An 8,350-nucleotide genomic window follows, 5' to 3' on the forward strand; every position below is an offset into this window, starting at 1 on the left:
TTAGGGATTGGGAATCCCACCACCTATTTCTCGACCCAGAAGGCACCTGGTACCAGATTTAAGTTCACGTGAAGGTGCTGAGCTCCACAGCAAGAGGCAGCCTTCAGTAGAAAAAAAAATACTTCCTTTTTTTTGGCTGGGATGTGGCACACATGAGTTTTATTGCAGAGAGAGGAGAGTCCTTTTCGTTTCTGCTGGAGTCAACTGATTTTCCTACCAACTTTGATAAAATCAAGATCAGACCTAAAATGAAGAAAGAAGTGGTTGTGTGGCATGTGAACTGGTGGAGCTCATTGGTGCTCTGCCTAACCTTACTGAAGCCGAGACCTTTTTCCTCAGCATTATTTCTGCGCTAAAATCTAGAATCGTGCCTGTTTCTCTCTGATTTGAACCAAAATTAGGTGCTTCTCCAGGAACAGGCAACTAAAGGAACTGAAAGGTGTCACTCTGGTGTCTTTGCTTGTAGGTGTTTTCTGGGATGATTTCTGATATTTTTCCTTGTAGATGTTTTCTGGCATTCTCTTTTCTTCTGGTTGTTTGCACAGAGCTTGAGTCGCGTCACCTCGCTGGAGAGATGATGCACGGACTGTAATTACAGGATCCATGCAAGACTGTGGCAAACCCTTTACTCAAGCAAGCTCCCCCCAGAATGAGCTCCTTTGCAGCTCCAACAGGTTTGTTTCTGCTGCTCTTCTGAGTTCACAGTGTAGGACACACCTTCTCTACTTGGACTTGTTAGGAGGAGAGGCTGATGAGGAGCACATGCCCAGAGCGATCCGTGGATCACAGTGTTTTATAACCCTTCATGGATTTTTTTTTTTCTCAATCTTCTCCAGTGTTCCCTTGAAGCCAATCGACCTTCAGCACCTACAGTGTCCCTTGACTGGGAGCTAAGCAGCTCATCTCCGTAAAGAAATGCCTCACTTTTAATCATCAGAGCAACATTTCCAATGGTGCAAGTATTCGAGAGGATGCTTGCCTTGCTTAGCAAGCCCCTGATCATCCTGCACGACCCTCATCTCCCTTAGAAATGATGTCCTGGTCTTCCAGACCAGATGATTCTGCACATCTTGCACTGGAACAGGGTTGTACAGCATGTTTTGCACCAAGCAAAGAGACTCGGGGAGCTTGGCTAGAGGGAAAGGGCTTTGGGTGGGCACAGCACAATGCCTGGGGATTCTCTCAGGCTTCATCTGGTCTTGGTGAAGATGTACATGGTGAGTAGAAACAAATACAGGAGGAGAAAGGCTGGTTGCACCTGGGAAGCGGTGTGCTCGACCCCAAATACGCTACAGCAAGGCATCCTGAAAAAGCAAGTGTGGGATCAAAAGCATTTGCTCTCTCAAAGTCTCCTTTGAAAATGAGCTTGGGACGTGCAGCTGAGGCTGCAGAGTTTTCTCTCTAGGGAAGGTGTTGGTTTGCACATCATCTTTGAGCAGCTCTTGGCACGTTCACACCCTGTTGTGGCTGAATTTCCCCAAATATTGATAAACTGGAAAATGTCGACGTGTTCTGGCACCTCCAGAATTCCCTCAGCTTTCTCACCTTGATTTTTCCATTCCAACAGGCCAAATCCTTTCAGGGACTCCCTGTCCTGCAGCTCCCTCTTGATCCCTTTAGAAATTTTGACAGGAGTCTGCAGCATAATTTTCCATGGCTTTGGAAAGCTGGAGTCAGGCTTCTCTTGGCCCTGACAACTGAGCTGACTTGAGTTAACTCGTCTGAAGGGCTGAGGCTTCATTCCTGTTACATTTGTCTTTCTTCCTGGAGCCTTCCAAGGGATCAAGATGACTACATTCCCTAGTGAGGACCAAGCTGGCTCAGAGGATGCTCTCGGCTGCCGAAATAGTTGCTGATCTTCTGCAGATGAGCCTGGCACATTACGGTTGTTGTTTGTCCTGGTTTTGCCCCCCAGCATCAATCTTCTTGGACAGTAATGAACAGACAAATACCACTGCGATCTTTCTCTGATGCACCTGTTTTTCTCATGTATGCTAGATTAGACACCATCAGATATCACCAGACATCATCAAGGTTTCATAGATTCATAGATTCATGAACAAGGCCCACCTCTCAAGCCTGTCGAGGTCCCTCTGGATGGCATCCCTTCCCTCCAGTGTGTCCACAACACCACACAACTTGGTGTCATCTGCAAACTTGCTGAGGGTGCACTCAATCCCACTGTCCATGTCACCAACAAAGATGTTAAATAGCACTGGCCCCAGTACTGACCCCTGAGGAACATCACTCGTCACTGGCCTCCACTTGGACATTGAACCATTGACCACAACTCTGAGTGCAACCATCCAGCTAATTCCTTATCCACTGAGTGGTCCATCCATCAAAACCGTGTCTTTCTAGTTTAGAGTCAAGGATGTCATGTGGGACAGTATCAAATGCTTTGGATAAGTCCAGGTAGACAATGTCAGTTGCTCTTCCCCTACCCATCAATGCTGTAACCTCATCATAGAAGGCCACCAAATTAGTCAGGCAGGATTTGCCTTAGTGAAGCCATGTTGGCTGTCACCAATCACCTCCTTATTTTCTATGTGCCTTAGCATAGTCGCCAGGAGGATCTGCTCCATGATCTTGCCGGGCACAGAGGTGAGACTGACTGGCCTGTAGTTCCCTGGGTCTTCTTTTTTTCCCTTTTTAAAAAAGGGGGCTATGTTTCCCCTTTTCCAGTCAGTGGGAACTTCACCAGATTGTCACGACTTCTGAAATAGCCACTTCATCTGCCAGTTCCCTCAGGACCCGCGGATGCACCTCATCAGGTCCCATGGACTTGTCCACCTTCAGGGTCTTTAGATGGTCTCAAACCTGATCTTCTTCTACAGTGGGCAGTTCTTCATTCTCCCAGTCCCTGCCTTTGCCATCTGTGACTTGGGCTGTGCAGCTGGAGCTCTTGCCAGTGAAGGCTGAGGCAAAGAAACATTAAGAACCTCAGCCTTCTCCATATCCCGGGTAGCCAACTCTCCCGTTTCCTTCCGGAGAGGGCCTACATTTTCCCTAGGTCTCTTTTATCACTGACATATCTATAAAAGTTTTTCTTGTTGCCCTTGATGTCCCTGGCCAGATTTAACTCTATCAGGGCTTTAGCTGTCCTAACCTGATCTCTGGTTTCTCGGACAATCGTTCTGTATTCTTCCCAGGCTACCTGTCCTTGCTTCCACCTTCTGTAGGCCTTCTTTTTGTGCCCAAGTTGGTCCAGGAGCTCCTTGTTCATCCATGCAGGCCTCCTGGTGTTCCTACCAGACTTTCTCTTTGTTGGGATGCACCGCTCCTGAGCTTGGAGGAGGTGATCCTTGAATATTAACCAGCTTTCTTGTGCCCCTCTTCCCTTCACGCTTCATGCCATTGTACTCTAGCGAGGAGATCCCTGAAGAGGCCAAAGACTGAATTAATCTCATTTCAACTCCTGGGTTTGGAAATTGTTCAGTTTTCTGGGCTGGAAGGACACGGTCAGCAAATGGCTGACTGGCATAGGACACAGCTGTGACCTTATCGAGGGGGTGTCCTGTCCTCACAGGGGACACCCGTCCTACCTGGAGCAGCTTCTCGGGTCGCTGCCAGCCATCTGAGGATGCGGAGGTGCCTCTGGGATGTGGCTCCTTCTCCAACGCCACCAGAGCCAGCCCAGGCCATGGCAGCTGGAGGAGCTGCCTGACTTCCAGCTGGCATAAATCCTGCCCCTCCTCCGGGACTGGGACCGGATTATCCCCTCTGGCCTGCCACAGGTGCACACCAGCCCTGAGGGTCAATAGGAGACGTGGGGTCAGGAACCCAAAATTGTCCAATTCAGCATTTTTCTTTCCTCATTCACGCTGCCTTTCTTTTCTTTGTGAGCTAGTTGTACACACGCACACATGCTGCATGCACACGCGTTTGCACACCTGGAGCCAAATCCCTGATTATTGCTCGTGCCCCTAAGAGGGATTACGACTTCTTAGGGGGAGCCAGCTCTCAGCAGGGTTTAGGAGCCCACAGTGACTTCATTCCGGCATCCCAGAGCTCATGCTGCATTCCAGGAGGAGAACTAAACTCAATCCCTTCTTCAGCCCCAGGGACACTCAGCTGCATCCCATTTTCCTCCTTCCTACAACTTCATCTCCCTTTAAATCACACATGGAAATTGTGGGAGAGAAGGAAGGATGGGAGGGGGATTTGGGAGGCTGCAAAGAGCCAAGAAAGGAGCATCTCCAAGGAGGAGCATGAACAACCTCGCTCGTCCCTTCAAGACGTTGCCTCTGCCCGGGGCTGGTGCTCTTGGAGAGGATTAAGGATGATGCCAAAGCAGCCCTGAGATCTGCAGTGCCTTCCTGGGCATAAGCACCTCTTCAGCTCCAGATGGACCCTAAATCTCCATCTGATGCACCCAGCCCCCACTACCCTCCCCAGGCAGGGGTTACCCAGGGTAGGGCATCCCGGAGCAGTTTTGCATTCAGAGCTTGGGGCTGGTGGAGAACATGAGCCCTGGAAACCCACGGCCCCTGTATCTCAGAGTATAGCTTTTGCTGATATTTGTGGAGTGTTTGGTCTGATTTTGGGGTTCCCTGGTCTTCAGGAACCTCTGAAGTGCTTCTTACTGCTGATTATTTTATAACAAATCTCTGACTATTGGTGTTAGTGGTGGCAGCTACTTGAGGTCATTGCAATCTTAAATGGTGGGGTTAGTAGAGTTGGGTGAGTTTGTCCTTTCCTCCAGGAGATCGAAGCAGGGTCAGGGATGGAGAGTTGTCCAGAGATACCTGAGGGGTCTCTTCACTCCGTTGGGCAGAAATGAGAAATGGAGAAGTATTGCATTTTTTACATTTCTCCCTCTGAGAGAAACGACGTGAGAAACCAGCAGGTTGTTTGCACACCAAGGGCGTGTGAGCTGTTGAAGGCTGGCCACAGGCTCCTTGAGCAGAGGAGCAGCTGCAGCACCCAAGCAACAGTGGTGGGACCTCATCTCCTCCAGAAACTACGTGGGGAGCAAATGGAGTGCTATTTGGGATAGAGTGGGAAGATGAGAGGTTGCATGTCAGTGGAAATGTTGTGCATTCCTGCATTTGGAAGGAAGCAGAAGAAGAATCCAGGCTAGGCAGGGAATGGATTGAGAGCAGCCATGAGGAAAAGGATTTGGGGGTGCTGGTGGATGAGAAGCTCACCATGAGCCAGCAATGTGCGCTGGCAGCCCAGAAAGCCAGCTGTAGCCTCAGCTGCATCAAAAGCAGTGTAGGCAGCAGGTCGAGGGAGGGAATTCTGCCCCTCTGCTCTGCTCTCATGATACTCCCCCTGCAGTGCCACGTTCAGCTCTGGGGTCCTCAATAGCAGAAAGACATGGAGCTGTTGGAGCGAGTTCAGAGGAGGCCATGAAGATGATGCAAGGGCTGGAGCACCTCTGCTATGGAGACAGGCTGGGAGAGTTGGGATTCTTCAGCCTGGAGAAGAGAAGGCTCTGGGGAGACCTTCTAGCAGCCTTCCAATACCTAAAGGGGCTACAAGAAAGCTGGAGAGGGACTTTGGACAAGGGCATGTAGTGACAGGACAAGGGGCAATGGCTTTAAACTGAAAGAGGGGAGATATTGATGAGATCTAAGGAAGAAATTCTTCCTTCTGAGGGTGGTGAGGCACTGGACCAGGTTGCCCAGAGAAGCTGTGGCTGCCCCATCTCAGGCAGTGTTCAAAGCCTGGTTGGATGAGGCTTTGAGCAACCTGGTGTAGTGAAAGTTGTCCCTGCCCATGGCAGGGTGGTTAGAACTAGATGATCTTTGAGGTCCCTTCCAACCCAAACCGTTCTATGATTCTAAGACGTAATTGTAGCAGAAGACGATGGAGATGGCACAGGCTTCACAGAGCTGCTCCGCACAGCACTTCGGGGAGATGGATGCTTGATAACAGCTGCTCACTGGGACACTTGAAAACCAGCAAGGTGGTGTAATCTGCATCTACAATTTGGGAAAGACTTGGCTAAGGGCGTAGCCGAAAGTTTTAGTGTTGGCTTCAATTAATCCTGGACCACTGGAGGGGTCGTAGCTGATGTCCCCCCAAACAGCGGGGAATGATGCCAGCAACGGCAGACCAAACGCCAAACACTCAACCTTGGGTCTTCCAGAGCCGTTATCTCTGTTTGCCTCGCTTGGGCTTCTCTCATTGAATTTCTCCACCCACCCTTCCCCGCTCCCCTCCTTGCTAATGCTCCCTGAACAGCTCAGACATCAATCGGAGGCAGAAGAAACGGCCGCGCTTTGTCTCCCTGAAGAGGCAGCTTGCGTCGAGCCCTGTTGGGGCGGCCATCGGAGGGGACCATTTTCACGTCTCCCTTTGTGAAGGAGCAGCCTTGAGCGAAACACCACTCAAGGGGCATTGAATGAAATGTACATTCGCTTTTTCCATGTGGCACTCAGCGCCCGTCTCCGCCTCTGACGCTAATGATCCGGACAAGGGGTTGTGTTGTGTTTTGGTTTGAGATTTTTTTTGTGTTTTTTTTTTTCGCGAGGATAATGGGGAAAAGAAAATGAAAGGGAAAGGGGCTGGAGGAGGGGAGGTCAGATCCATTTAGGAGCCCAAACGTTTATGGGGAGAGTGCCTCCTGAGTGTTTGCACAAAGGACCTGGCTGTACCTGGCTCCATCTCCTCTCCCCCTCCACCTCCAGCCATGAAAAGGGGGAACCAGAAGTGTAGGGCCTCCGTGAAAGATGAGGATAATGGATTCCATTATAGACAAGCACGTTAAATGTCTATCCACTCGTGCAATAAAGGAAAGCTGGTCTGTAGCTAATCGTCCTGGAGGAGCTCTTGGCTGTGATTCGAAAGCGAGATGTTCCCCTTGGTCCCCTGCCTCAACCCCCCCACCCTGTACCACCCATAAGGAGATGACTGTGGGGTGCAATTCATTTTATCATCACGTTGGAGTCTATCATCACAGTCTTTTTCTCTGCTCTGGTCGTGGAGTGGTTTAGGACAAGCCTGGAGAATAAACCTCTACGTCTGGCCAGAGGAACAACTCTTGGGGTAGTGAGATGGGGTTTGCTGGTGCAGCGGTGGGATTCAGCCCCAAGAGAAGTGTCAGCACCGAAAGGTCCTCAATGTCCATCACGTGTGGATGGATCACTACTCCTCCCTTCCCTGCAATGACCTTTTTATGCCTCCCACTCTGCCCCCAGCCCCATTTTCCCATCCTCTGCCATGATGTCCTTTCACACAGCCCTTCTCTCGCTGTCCTCACAGCAGAGCTTTGTGGGCTGATCTCAAGGACCCTCTCTCCACTGTTTTACCAAGGACTAGTGTCCAGGCTGGCTGCCTGCTGCTCTGGAACAGCTCCCGCCAGCTCACGGGATGATGCTTCAGCCTTATTTTTCCCTCCCACAAGTGGCCGTTGAAGCCAAGCGCAGACACACTTGAAAAAGAGCAGAGGGTGACGTGGCTGGAGGGGAGGAGTAGTGGCTGTCTCATCCCTGGAGGTGTTTCAAGGCCAGGTTGGATGAGGCTTTGAGCAACCTGGTGTAGTGGAAGGTGCCCTTGTCCATGGCAGGGGGGTTGGAACTAGATGATCTTGAAGGTCCCGTCCAACCCAAACCGTTCTGAGATTCTAAATAAAACCCCTTTGCCTAAAGTTTTTAAGAGCTGAAAGCAAAACCAGCAGCTGGTTGTGGCTGGTCATCTGGCTGGGTTTTTAGTTTTTCTGCCTAACCTTAGAGCCAAACTCAAGATTTCATCCTTCCCAGAGGAAGAGAGACTGAATCCGCTGCGCTGGATCCAGCTGTGGGGAAGTCAGGGCAAGACATGACCCCACCATGGCATGTAGGGTCAGGATGCTCAGATGTCATGCAAGTTGTGTCCTCACCTTATCTTACGCAGACCCACAGCCTTGCTGGGGTTCACTGTTGCTGCAGGAAGGTCCTGTCCATGGAGGTGACAGGTCCTCCAAAGGACACTCATATGGCCATCTGGGATAGCTGCTGGAGGACTGGTGAGGTTCAGCACCTCTCTGAACCTCCCAAGAAGACGTTTGCTAACAAAGCTCCCCTTCTCCAGGCAGTTCCTCTGGTTTTGGGGGCCATCAGAGCTGGTTTGAGTATCTTCTTTGTGGGAAACAGTCTGGGAACATCATCTGGAAGCTCTTTACATTAAGGGAAGATCTTTAAGGTCCCTTCCAACCCAAATCACTGTACGATTCTATGATTCTATGAAGATAACCCAACAGCCAACACTTTTGTCCAAAACAAGCCTGTTGACATTGCTCCCTTGCAAAAGCAAAGAAGAAGCCCTGGGCTAGTGAATAAAATAAATGATGCCTGTTGCCTGCCCCAAGTCCCCAACCATGACTGGGTTGGGAAGCTCTCCCCCCAAAACTGCTGGGACAGGG

Source organism: Tauraco erythrolophus, chromosome 2, assembly GCF_009769465.1.
Source record: "Tauraco erythrolophus isolate bTauEry1 chromosome 2, bTauEry1.pri, whole genome shotgun sequence".
Lineage (NCBI taxonomy): Eukaryota > Metazoa > Chordata > Aves > Musophagiformes > Musophagidae > Tauraco > Tauraco erythrolophus.